The sequence below is a fragment of the Suricata suricatta genome, chromosome 10 (assembly GCF_006229205.1).
Source record: "Suricata suricatta isolate VVHF042 chromosome 10, meerkat_22Aug2017_6uvM2_HiC, whole genome shotgun sequence".
NCBI lineage: Eukaryota > Metazoa > Chordata > Mammalia > Carnivora > Herpestidae > Suricata > Suricata suricatta.
This window is the reverse complement of record NC_043709.1, coordinates 46,528,395-46,542,214: the sequence shown is the minus strand read 5'-3', so window position 1 is coordinate 46,542,214 and position 13,820 is coordinate 46,528,395. Positions and strand designations below refer to the sequence as shown.

Sequence of the window (13,820 nt, the reverse complement as noted above, 5' to 3'; positions counted from 1 at the left end):
CCTCCTGGGTGTGGGTGGAAGTTAGAACGGAAACCAGAAAGTTGTCCTTTGAGAAGACCCAGCTTCCCCCAGCCCCGAGCCGGGACGGGGAGCGTTCGGGGGAAACCACTCCCCGGCGCCCTGCAGGCTCCAGCCTGACAGGGAAAAAGTTTGCCTGAAACGGGACCGGTTCGCTCCATTTGTTGCGGGAAGTGGCAGGAGGAAGGCAGCGGAGGGAGCCCCACCTAGTCTGGCAGCAACCACCGCGTAGGGAAAAGCTGTTAAAGGGGCCTTTCCCTTCGTCAGCAAGAGGAAATCTCTTTTCTCTTACAGAGGGAGACAAAATCCAGGAAGTTTGTCGTCTTCTCTTTTTTGCCATCTCGATGTGTCTAATCCTAAAACTGTCAGCACCATGAATTTTATTTAAAATTACCCCCAGTTAACCGGGCCATTTGGATTTTTCTTCTGAAAAGAAGTATGGCTTTTTGGAGAAAAGATCATCCTTGCGAGTTTAAGTACAAGATTTGCTTCCCCTTCGCCGCTCCTCCTCCCTCTCCCCAGCACCTTTATTTAGCAAAGCATTTTTGTCCTGCAACTCTTGCTTGGAAGGAACATAAGCAGTTCTGTATTACAGTAACGGGAAATTACATTTTTAACGGGGTAGAAGTTGATACTAAATGAGCATCATGATTTTAAAATTAATTCAGTCTAATTGGATTTTTGTTTTGCTGGTCGCATCTAAGATATATCGAGTGCTTACAACTTAAAGCTTCTAACTTGTAAAGTTTTGACTTTGTAATTAGAAAACTGTTTAGACTTGCTCAACAAAACCTTATCTTAGCAAGAAGTAACATTAAAAAAGAGGGAGATGTTCATTTAATTTCAAACTCGTATCACTCCTAAAAGCTGATTCTTTAGTAGTATTTGAGTCATAAGGGAGTCATGGGACTTTTAAGGGCCGGAAGGGACTATTTAGGTCATCCAGTCCCACCCTCTCATTTTATGGAGGAGGAAACTGAGGCCTAGAAAAAGATAAGATTAGTTAGCGTCCTTGCGGACTCTTGGGACAGTATATAATAGAGAAACTGAAAGAAGAACTACAGTGTTTTTATACTGAATTAATATTTTTACAGGATAATAATCATGCACAAAACGTTTGGTACCTTAGTGTGGAAGAACCACTAGGGTAGTTTCATTTCCAGGTTTTAGGAGAGGAAATTGACAGTCAAGGAGGTTAAATCACTTTAAGGACACAAAACCCTGAATGATGGTCTTATTTGAGCCCATCTTTGCTTTTAAACTCTGCACTGCATCAACTGTTTTCACTTGGATTTTCTTATTTGGCATTCGCAGTAAATTGTGATGTTACCTTACCTGATGAAGCCCCAAAGTAAATCTTTAAAACACTTGTAGCCAGTTTTGTTTTAATGTTCCGGTATCAGAATACAACTGAAGAGCCCAATAATAAACTGGCTTAATTTTTAAAATGTGGTAGGGGCCATGAAAATAATTGCTGTCTTTTGCATTCTCTCTGTAATACCCCCTTGCTCCATTCCAGGAGAGTGGTCTCTTTCTATGACACCTATCACTTCCAACATTCTGCTACTGTTCTGTTGTCAGTCTTCGTATAATTTTTGTTATCTAAATTGTAAAGTCCAGGGACAGGCTGTCTTCTTTGTATGCCCCAAAGCACTGGCATGGTAACTTGCACTTAGATAATACCAGTCTGTTAAAGGTAAGCATAATGAGGGTAGGGACTGATTCATGTCATTCCCCATTATATTCTTAGTTCCGAGAACCTTGCCTGTGCACATAGTGTTTAGCATTTAGATAGAAGAATTAATTGTAGTAAACATTTAAGAGAATATTTGGAGAGCACTTTGTCTTCCTTAAAAAAAAAAAAAAAACATTTCCACATTGACTTTGGGATCCTTTTACAAATTGATTTTAATTTTATCCTCAAAATAATCCTTAACTATAAAATTCCAATATTTCTCTTACCTATATGAAAGGAAAGTAAGCACCCATGGTAAGGAGCATCTGTTGAGTTGTAATAAAGAATTAATCCTAGGGGCACCTGAGTGGCTCAGTCGGTTAAGTGTCCGGCTTCGGCTTCAGCTCAGGTCATGATCTCAAGGTTCATGGGTTCAAGCCCCCTGTCAGGCTCTGGGCTGACAGAGCTAGCTGTCAGCCCAGAGCCTGGAGCCTGCTTCAGATTCTGTATCTCCCTCTCTCTCTCTCTCTGACCCTCCACTGTTCTCACTGTCTCTTTCTGTCTCTCAAAAATAAAAAACATTAAAAATTTAAAAAAATTGATCCTAAAACTTTGAACATGTACATAAATATCATATTAAGTGTATATATCTTCCAGTGTAGTTCAAGACTTGTAGAAGACCTGTGCAGAGATTGCACAGGTAACTAATTATACATGTTGTTTTAAATAGAAAGTCTGAGATTGGGACGAGAAATTGCTCGTTCAGTTTTGAGTTTTCTTGTAGGTAATTGATAAATATCTGTTAAGGGAGTAAAATTAAGCCATAAAACTGGATCTGTATACAAAGAAAATTTCACAGTTTTACAGTTTTTCCCAACTGTGTGATTTTTAAATAGATAATTTTATTACTGAATAATACCAAGATATTATTGATACATGTGTCATTTTCCTAGACTTAAAATAACATGTCCCTGTGTATATATAAAGACAGTGGGTATTGATCTGTACTATCTAAATTTGACGCACCAGGAATAGTTTAGTATTTGTGAACTAAAGATTCAAAAGTGCTCTTTTTTTTGTTATAACAATGATGTCACATGTTCAGTCTAGAGAAAACTTGATAAAAGATTGATCTTTCTTAAACTTCTTAAGACCACATAAAGTTATGACTAAATATATGCCTTGATTATTTTTCCCCTCTTACCATTTTTGAGGATTCCTTGGTCTCAGAGAGTAGGCTGAACTTTTTACTATTAGTCTTTTTAAGTTGGATTTCTTTTAGAAAAAGTTGAACAGACATTTTGGCTGATGCAATGATTCATTGTAACAGTGGACAAATTATTCAATAAACAGGAGTACTGTACCATGTGCTGAAACACTTGTGCTGAAAACCAAATATTTTTCAGTGTTCTTAGATACTCTGCAGTAGTATCAAAAGGCATTAATTACCATTTGAGGACTTAAGTCTTTAGTTTACTTATTCTTTGGAAATCTCATAAATACATTGGAAGCAGTAGCTACAAAAAATAGAATGAATTTATCCATTTGCGGTAAAAATTGGCTTGCTCTACTTGAGCCTAGTTGAGCACTGGATTTTAAGACCAATCCCTTTTTCATACTAGAATTTCTCTTTTGGGGGGAGGTGGGAGGGGAGAGTGTACACCTGGACAAGCAGGGGAGGGTGGAGAGAGACAGAGAATCCCCAACAGGCTTCAAGTTCAGTGTGGAGCCAATGTGGGGCTTGATCTTACAAACCATAAAATGACCTGAGCTGAAATTGAGAGTTGGACGTCTAACCGAGCCACCAGGCATCCCATAGAATTTCTGTTTTAAAGACATTTAAAGAAGAAATGTTATTAGGAACTTTGTGCTGCCTTTAAAGAATTAAAATCACTTTTTTTAAATGTGCCACAAACAGAAATATAGGTATTCCATACTTGCTAGCTTTGGTGTGTTTATTCCTGATGTTAGTCAAATTAAGGGTATACAGCAACTGATTATTATTTCAGTAGCAATTTAAAAAGAGTTTTTGTTCTGCATTAATACAGGATCAAGAATTTTTAAACTGTTTCTAAAGAACCTGAAACTTATAAAGAAATGAACATTTAGGGAAATGTACCAGGTTTTAAATAATATTTAAGTTACTTATCAAAAGAAAAAATAGTTGCAACATGAACTGAAGAATTTCCATATGGTTTTTATTATACAGGACAATATCTGGACTATAACTATGATTAAAATTGTATTTGAGGTACTTGAGTACTGAAATAGGTTTACTTTTAAATTAAGGATCTTAGTCTCTCTAACCATAGAGAGTAATTATCTAATGTTCTGATTTTGGATTTTACATTGAGCTGGTTTTCTAAAGCTTACTCTTGTAGTTGTGCTATTTTATAATTTTGGAGATAAGCTTCTCTGTATACTTTATTTATTTTATATATATAACCAGTGAGACCTTTTAAATTTAAGCTGGATTCTGATCTCATGAGATAATTTGCTAGGTAAGCATTTCCAGTGGTGAGAAATTGTTTTAACTGTTGTACAGATAGACTCAATAAACATATTAAAGGAAGAGAGCATCTATTTAAAACAGTTATAAATATTTTTGTTACTTTAAATTATTGACTTCTTAAAATCACCACCTTCACTACATTATAGATCTTGCTGAATTTTTCAGTAGTTGCTTTGAAAATTTATTTCAGTAAATATGTACTTTTAATAACATAGATTCTTATATTCAAAACTTAGCATTTCATTAAATAACTTTCTTGAAAATATACATGTAACTTACTGCCTCATTAGCAGATTACCTCTAACTGTTGCTTTCCTCTTTGCTTTGTGGGAAGAGAAAAAAAGATGAAAGAAAATCTGTTTTGTCCATTTAATAGCAGTTTTTGGCAAAAGCTTCTGGAAAGAAAATGGAAAATGTTATGTAAAATAAAATTCTAATTATTTGTGTCTTCTAAAATTTATATTTATAAAGTTTACACATTGGATTATATTTTTCTGGTCACTTTATTCTAAAAGTTAATGGGACTGAGGATATCTATGCAATAACTATAATATCAATTCTGTTTAATTGATAGGTTTTTGGTGTCAAAGTGGTATGCATATTGCATCCAACTGTTACCTTGTGTTTTAAGGTTGTAGTGAGAATATTACTATATTATGTTAACAAAGTTATAGCTGCTATTTTTAAGATTTGTAAGTTATGTTTAAGCTCCCTGATAACAACTCAGGAATCCTTCGGTAATCTTGAATTCTGTACTGTACAGATAATAAGGATAGGGATGAAGTATATAAATATGTGTGTATTTTCTTCTGCTCTTGGAATTCTTTAACTTGGGGCACCTGGGTGGCTCAGTCGGTTAAGTGTCCGGCTTCAGCTCAGGTCATGATCTCACAGTTCATGGGTTCGAGCCCCGTGCTGGGCTCTGTGCTGACAGCTAGCTCAGAGCCTGGAGCCTGCTTCAGATTCTGTGTTTCCCTTCTCTGACTCTCCCATGCTCATGCTGTCTCTCTCTGTGTCTCAAAAATAAATTTAAAAAAATTTTTTTAATTCTTCAACTTGAAATTGCACTAGATTTATATTGGTAAGATTGGCTGCATTTTTAAATGTCTTTTTAATCTTCTTGTTAAAGTGTTTAGAACACAGAAAAGCATAAAGACAATGTCACTTATAATCCCACCAGTACAGTAACTTTTTAGACCAAATTTGTATTTCCCTTTTTGAAGTTTTTCTACCTTGTGGTTCCTCAGTGGGAAAGATAACATATATTAGAGTTGTTGAGGATTTTTTTTTTAAGAGAGCAAGAGAGTGCACACACAGATGAGGGGCAGGAGGAGGGGCTTGGAGTCAGATGCTTACCCAACCAAGCCACCCAGGCACCCCTTGAGTTGTTGAGGAGTAAGTGGAATATTATCCATAAATTATTATCAGGAGTATACTAATGTGGTATTAGCTCTTGTTCTATAAAACTTTTATTCCTCTGTAGCATTGCTTCTTCCAACTGGTTGATTTTTATGACTCTCATTAATGTATAAATAAGGACAAAGAAAAAATAATTGTGATTGTGAACAGCTTAACAAATTGTCTAGCTCAGTGGTTTTCAGAGTATGCTCCAAAGAATCCTGGGGACTGATTTTATAGTAATAATACTGAGATGTTCTTTGCCTTTTTCAGTGCGTTGGCATGTGTGCCACTGATAAAAAGCAGTGGTGGGTAAAACTTACGGCACCACACTGTATTTATAGTCATTGTATTCTTGACTGCCATACACTAAAAAAACAAAAATCAGAAACAAAAAACTTTCACCTAAATGCACTTGATGAAAAAGTTAAGAAAAAAAAAAAGGTTTTTAAATCAAATCTTGACTCTTGTACATATTTCAGTATACTATGACAAAATGGAAACTATGCTTCAAACACCATTTTGCTGCCCTGTTGAGGATATAACAGTTGTCTATAGGAAAAAGCATTTGTGTAATTTGAGTTACAAGCTGAACCAGCCACTTTTTTTATGAATATCATTTTTACTTTAAAGAATCCCTGAAAAACTATAGTTATTCAGAGTTGGATATTAAACTGACATTTTCTCAACAGTAAACAAAATGAGCCGGTTGCTTTAATGAAGGGATCAACCATATTTATGGTTAATGATAAAATCCAGTTTTCAAGTGAAATTTAGAATTTGGGAAATTTATATCAGTCACTGTGCTTTTGACAGGTTCCCAGTATTTAGACATTTTTTCTGATGATATTGATGTTAATGACGATAGATTTTTAAAAATAATATATAATGTGTCAACATTTGAAGATCCATCCATGTAACTCTGTACAGGCATTTTCCAAGTGACCAATGCATGATGTTATGAAATTTCTTACAAAAAAGTCCTTTGTAAGTTCTAGCTAGACCAGTGGTTTTTAGTATTCCAGCAGATCTAAAGTTTATTGGTAAGGTTTCTATTACAGTATATTGCAACCACTTGTCAAGTTTTGGTGTAGTATCAAAGGAGAATATCTGCATTTATCTGAAAAAGGCTACTAAAATAGTCCCAGCTGTGTGGTTATTCACTTTTTCGTACACTTGTTTTTCCATGCTTTGTTCTCAATGTTTAACATCTTTTATTTAGTTTATATTTTTGTTGGAGAGGAATATAAGAATAGGAACCACAGATAAATGTGAAGCCATGTTTTCATATGCTTCATCTTGAAGTTTCTCAATAATATGTAGTCATTTTAGGTTGACTTTTTTTTTTTATAGGCTTTTTGAGCATTCAACTTTTGATCCTAATAACAGGTGATTATTATTTTTTAAGCCTATTTCTTGGTTTTAATACTTCTTTTGTACACCTGTGATAACTCATCTCTATATAGAGTGTATGTGTGCCCAAATTTTGACATAACCTTTTTAAAAAGTAGTTTTTTAGTAGTTGACTTTCATGATTTTAGAATACTTAGTAGCTTTCCAATAGTAAAGCTACTCATTTTTTTCCCATTGCAAGTTTAATAATGTCCCTTTGACCTGAGAATGTGCTGTGTTGCCTACCTTTAGTAGATTTTAAAATATATGTATTTTTTAAATTTTAGCGTGCACTTGGTGGGGAAGGGAAGAGGGAGAGAGAGAATCTTAAGCAGGCTCCACACTTAGCTGAGAGCCAAATGCAGATCCCTGGGATCGTGACCTGAGCCAAAATCAAGAGTCAGATGCTCAGTCAACTGAGCCACCCAGGCACCCCTTTAGTAGATACTTTTAAAACAAACGTAAGTTCTTAGCTTCTGAGAGAAAGTGGTTTCTTTTTCATGCTTGTTTACGAACAGTTGTAGCAGTGCTTGTCAAGGATTTTTATAAACCTGATGTCATAGAACAGCTCCAAATCTTTGATCTATTTATTTATTTTAAAGTTTATTTATTTTTGAAGGACAGAATCCCAAGCAGACGCTGCACTGTCAGCATCGAGCTCGATGTGGGGCTCAAACTCACGAACCATGAGATTATGATCTGAGCAAAACTAAGAGACACACTTAACTGACTGGGCTGCCCAGGCAACCCCCTTCCAAATTTTAAAGGAGTTTTAGGCTAATATGCATTCAGTTCAAGTAATAAGTTTCAGATTATGAAAGTAGGTGGGTAAGTTGTAGTTCATATTGTACTTAATTTCTTGGAAATTTAGTGCCAGTTATTTCCCTAGAGATAATAAAGTGGATGTGTTCTGTGAAGAAAGAGAGTAGTGAATCTGAGTTACACTGTTTGAAAGAACAGCATTGACAGAAGAGGCAGAGGCATGGGGTGGTTTAGAGGAATAAGTGTAGAAACGCTAACTTTGGGCTAGCTTTGAGGAGTAAGCATTATGGAACTCCTGCCTACAAAAGCTAATCCCACAGTGAGGGGGAGGGAACTTATTAGGGAAGCTTTATTATTATTTATTATTAGGGAAGCTTTAGTTCTCTCTGTATTAAACAATTACCTGGTCAGCTGTTCTCAACTAGGGAACATACTGAGATTATATTTTAGGTTCAGGACATCCAGTTAATCACAGGGTTGCCACTGCCTGTTGCTTATGCAGTTTTAGTTGCTAGCTGAGAAAAAAATTGTATGAAATTTTCTGTTTTAGATGTTTATACTTAAACTTTCTTTTCTTTCAAGAGTCCCGTCACCTTACTTCATCTTCAAAGAGAAGACAGGATGTGCAATCTTTTAAGGACAAAAGAGCATTCATAACATTTTTCTGTTGTTGACATGCAAGTGATGATGGTGATAATAGGCACTGAAGAGGTAGAAGGGCAGGAAATAGCGCCGAAAAGAGTAAGAATGATGATTAAGAGATTCTCTCTCAAATGAACAAGTCTATTAACCGCATTCACTTTAAGAGTTCTGGTTGGACAGGAATGATAAACACTTTGAAAAGCATTTGTGATGTTTTAGTAATTGATACATCTGGTCTACCAAAGAAAGGGTCCTAGGTACAAGATAAATTAGTATTATCGATTATAGATTGTGGGGTTTAAAGTAAAAGTTCCATCACTAAGCAGTGTGAGCTAAGAGTACTTTTATTCCTCAACAGACCCTTATGCACTTTTCTCTGAACCTTCACGTGCTCATATTGGGCACTTCTTTTTGCATAAGTTCTAGCTGATGACTTGAAGCATGAAGGGTAAATTTGAGAGATTATATTCTAGTTTTCAGTGGTTGCTAGACCTTTGATTCTAGCCTGTTAAGTAGCATGGCTTAGTGATAATTTTGACCTGAATGTCCCAGGCTTCTCTCTGGCACTGGCTGCAAAACCTTGAACACGTTAAGTTCTCTCTTAGGACTTTTCCTTTTATTAAAGCAAGTTTGGTTAAATGGTTGTCAAGGTCTTTTTGAGCTCTAAAATCCTGTGTTTCTGTGATATTACCCTTGTTTCAGCCAGTCCTCTCTTGTTTGACTCCTACAGGAGCTTCCTAATTTGTTTCAATTCTTGTCCTCATCTAGCTCGGTCTCCATCTATCTTTTATAAAAAGATAATTTTAAAAATTATCTTCTAAAAATGTAAATCAGATCATGTAATATCCTCCAGTCCCAATATCCCCTGCCCCCACCCCCAGTGGTTTAAAATAGAAACCAGATCCATTTCTTGCTTACTTCACAACTTTCTCTCTTCATTGTTAACGAAGCTCTACCCATACAGAACTTCTTTCTGATCTTGACCCAACAAGCCCTTTACCATCTTTTGAGATTTGGTGTTTACAGCTCTTCTCTAGTATGATCTTTCCGCAGCTCTGCTTCAGTGTCAGTGTCAGCTCGGCTGTACATATACAGGGAAGTTTGGTTCTCTTGATCACCCTATATAAAGCAGTATCCCCTTTATTATCTTCCTAGCTCTTATCACAATCAGTAATTAACATTTATCCACTTATTCTCTCTTGCCCTCTAAACTGTTTCAGGAGGCCAAGAATACCATTTCACTTTGCCACCACAATTTCAAATGGTTATCCCAATAACTGGCACATGGTGTTCATCATTTTTTATTTTAAGGAAATAAATATTATATTTGTTTCCAACTATAATTCTTCATTATTTAGGGTGTTTGTCTCTTGAGGACTCATTCATCTAACTGCATATTATTGAGAGCTAAGTGTTCTCCATTGCTATATGGTAGGATTAAATTGAGTAATTTAAGCACAAAAGGTTTTAGCAAAGACATGAAAAGTTAATCTGAAATTTAAATGGCAGTTCAAAATAGTAATAATCAATACCCAAATGAGTGATACAGATGATTAGTTATAGAGTTAGAGGAATAGTGGAAAATCTTAGGCTGTAGTGGTCCAAAAAGACCTTTAAAATGACGTGGGTGGATCTATACATATCAAGAGAGAATGTAAGTTTTAAACCAACAGTGAATCAGGGTAGGCAACAATACAAAAATTAGAAAACACAAAGTCTGTTCAAAGAGGTGTTTTGTTATCGTAGATGTTTATGAAATGAATTATAGGCCCATAATCCCTCACTTAACAATTCTTGGTCCCAGGTGTTTTGGAATTCAGAATTTTGTGGAAAGATTTGTTTTGAATTTTAGTAATAATATTCAAACAATGTTTCTAAAGTGAAACATGAATAGTCACACTAAATAGGATGAATAAAAACTATCAATGGCCCCGTGGTAGTACTTAGGTGAAGTTTTGCTGTGTAAAAAAATTATATCTTCTATGTGAAATGTATCCACAATTGTTGGAAAGACTTTACCCTTTATTACTTTGTGTCTTTGGGGAGGACATCAGGGTCTGAAAACATTAGATTAGAAACTGTCTCTGCCAAGCAATTCTTTCCAACACAGAGTCAGGCTGGAATGCCCTGCTGAGGGTAATGAGTCTTTAAAGTTATGGGAAAACCACCTAATTCCTTAAAATCCAGTTAAATGTTTGGAGATAGTGAAGATTCATCTCTGTATATTGATGCCTGAAACATCAAATGTTTTCCATTTGATGATTGACAGCTCATGTATTACCACAATTTTTTAGTAGATTTTTAAAGCCTTTTAAGATATCATGTAATTTGTCTCCCAGTTCATAAGATTTCTAGGAATTATATAATACATTTAATAGTGAAGTAAGAGTACAATCGGAAATGGGGATAGGAATATTATAGGACTGACCTCTCTAAAAATCCTTGATCAGGGCCAGAGGGTGCCTGGGTGGCTCAAACATCCAACTCTTGATTTCAGCTCAGGTCATGATCTCACAGTTCATGGGATTGAGTCCTCAGTTGGGCTTGGCACTAGCAGTGTGGAGCTTACTTGGGATTCTCTCTCTGCCTTTACGTCTCCTCCCGCCTTCCCGCTTGCCCGTGCGCGTGCGTGTGTGTGTGTGTGTGTGTGTGTGTGTGTGTGTGTGTGTGTTCTCTTATGCACATGCTCTCTTTCTCTCAAAATAAATACATAAACATATAAAAATTAGAAACCCTTGATGGAATCACTTGTTTTTGACAAGGAAGTATCTGAAAATACTTCTTTGAAACTCAGAATTGATTATAGAAAGTGCCTGCATACTTTTGTGGTTTTCCCACCTGCATTCCTTGTTCTAACAGCCTAACACACATCCAATTTTTGGTTCTCATTGCTTCCTCCATTCATTTGGTATATACTAATGTCCAAGAATACACACATATATATGCTGTGTTTTGGATACTGACTTCTATTTCTTAGAATTGCCAAGACAGGCAAGTTCTGAAGCTACTATAAAAAAAGAAAATACTTACTGACCTACTAATTATGCAAGTAAGTGGGTAATGTATGAGAAAGCCAAATACAAGCATTATTTGTGGCTTCCAAAGTGTGGCCTGCATTTTATTTTTCTAAATAGACTTTATTTTACTCAGTAACTGAGAGCATCTTTGAACAAACTATGGCAAAATGTGAAAGGAAGAACTTAAATGAGTTAAAAGTAACTTTGTAAGACGGTTAATTGCATAAACCAGTGTTGGCATTAAGCAGCTAGCATAAACTGCTGCTTGCTTTGATTGAGATACTAAAATTGTAAAAGAAAATTATGGGAAGTACCTCTGCTTCCACTGTTTTGTTTTTAGTTGTTGGTGGTTAATTTTTCTCCTCTGAACAGATTTATTAGGGAATTTTCCATTAGGAATGTCCTGGTCTTGAGATTTCATTTAGAATGTAATTAGTCATGCAAATTATGAACCCACGATCTAAATCATGGCTTTCTTCTTATGGTTTCAAGTGCATTGAGTCATATTAAGGGTTGGCATTTAATCCTAGTTAGGAGGTGAACAGTACAATGAAATAAAATTTGCAGTCATTTATTCCTTCTTTCATGGAAGACACTAATTCTGTTTATTTCTGAATTCAACCTTCTGTTGAAACAGATTGTAAAATTACATTTAAAAAAAATGTTCCCCCATCCTTTCAGATAGATGGTGGTATTTTGTAAAATCTGAGTAAAGAAATATTCGTGATGTCCTTCCATTTATGAAAATAGGTTTGGTTTGTTCTGGAATCTACCCTAAATTCTAATTTACCTGCTAGTACTAAAGTACCTCACTTCTGACTTTTACCTCTACCCTACCAGCTCATAAACTGTAGTTAGTGTAGTTATTTGCTTGAAATACATGAAAGCAGATATTTTACCTAACAAATAGGGATGTCTCTGTGGTTAATGTAGTTATCTCATTCTCCAACCTGTTCAGAAAATGTTATTGAACATCTTTGGTGTTAGTATTAAATTCAGCAAACTTGGAGAAAATGTGGCTTCACCTAGGAACAAAAAATACATTGTTAGCTTTCTTACCCCCAATAATAGTCATCCCTTTGAAGTGGTTTTTTTCTGTGACTTGTGGAAGTTAAGACATTAAGAGCAAGTTATTTACATTACTGAAGAATCTGATTTTTAGAGACCTGAGGAACAGAGACACTCTTTCTTTACTAAATTGGGGGACAGTTATTTTAAGGCAAAAAGATGAATAAGACAGTCTGGTGAACCCTGACCTTTCTTTGCTAGGAATGTACGTCTTAGGGACTTAAGGAGGAACAGGAGGCATTATCAGTCTTTCAGAGGTGCTTTTAAAGACAACATGCACTCACACAAACACACAGAGTTCTTACTATGATGAGTCATCTCATCAGTATGATGACCACTGCTGTAATATCACGTAGCTGTCATAGGCTTCTGGGTCTTCAGATTTAAATTTGATCTGACCTTGAGACCCTCCTTCCCACCATTCCCAGCAGTGGTTTTGTCACCTCTTCCCAGATCCCATGCAAGGCTCCTTAACTTCCTGTCATGCTAGGGTGTGGCCCATATGGGCCAGACTACATCTAACAGAAATATATTTGCCTTAAAATCTCTTTTATAGATGTATGGGTGTGTGTGTTCATGTTTCAAGAGACTTACTAGTATCTGAAAAGGCACAGATCTAAGTAAGTCCTGGTTAACAAACTTGCTTTATAGAAAATAAAAATGCTAGGGACTAGCTTTCCCAGCCTTCTTTACAGCTACGGTGCAAGTACCTGTGGTAGGTATAGCAAACAAAGGAATTTTCTTTTCTTTTTTTTTTTTTTAATTTTAAAAAAATGTTTATTTTGGGGTGGGGGGTGTAGGCAGAGAGAGAGAAAGACACAAAATCTGAAGCAGGCACCAGGCTCTGAGCTGTCCACACAGAGCCTGATGTGGGGCTCAGACTCACAAGCTGTGAGATCATGACCTGAGCTGAAGTTGGACACTTAACCACACCACCGAGGCACCCCAACAAAGGAATTTTCTAAAATAATCTAAAGGGAATTTTTGCAGAGCTCCAGTGGCATGAATCCTTTAGTGTTAAACTGTTTGCTCTATTAACTTCCACAATCAAAGTGGGCAGATTTAATAGATTTAGTTTCAAGTGTAAAAATGTACTTTACCCAACATGCCCTTTTCAGTTTTATCTTTAAATTTTTTTTAATGTTTTATTTATTTTTGATACAGAGGGAGACAGGGCATGAGAGGGGGAGGGTCAGAGAGAGGAGACACAGAACCGGAAGCAGGCTCCAGGCTCTAAGCTAGCTGTCAGCACAGAGCCCGACGCGGGCTCAAACCCACGAATGTGCGATCTGACCTGAGCTGAAGTCGGAGGCTTAACCGACTGAGCCACCCAGGC

At 36.2% G+C, this 13,820-nt stretch overlaps 1 protein-coding gene across 2 annotated transcripts in view; it reads left to right on the top strand.

Moving 5' to 3' along the window:
• RAP1B (RAP1B, member of RAS oncogene family) overlaps nucleotides 1-13,820 on the top strand; it is a 44,993-nt gene that overhangs the window by 299 nt on the left and 30,874 nt on the right. The window lies entirely within an intron of this gene.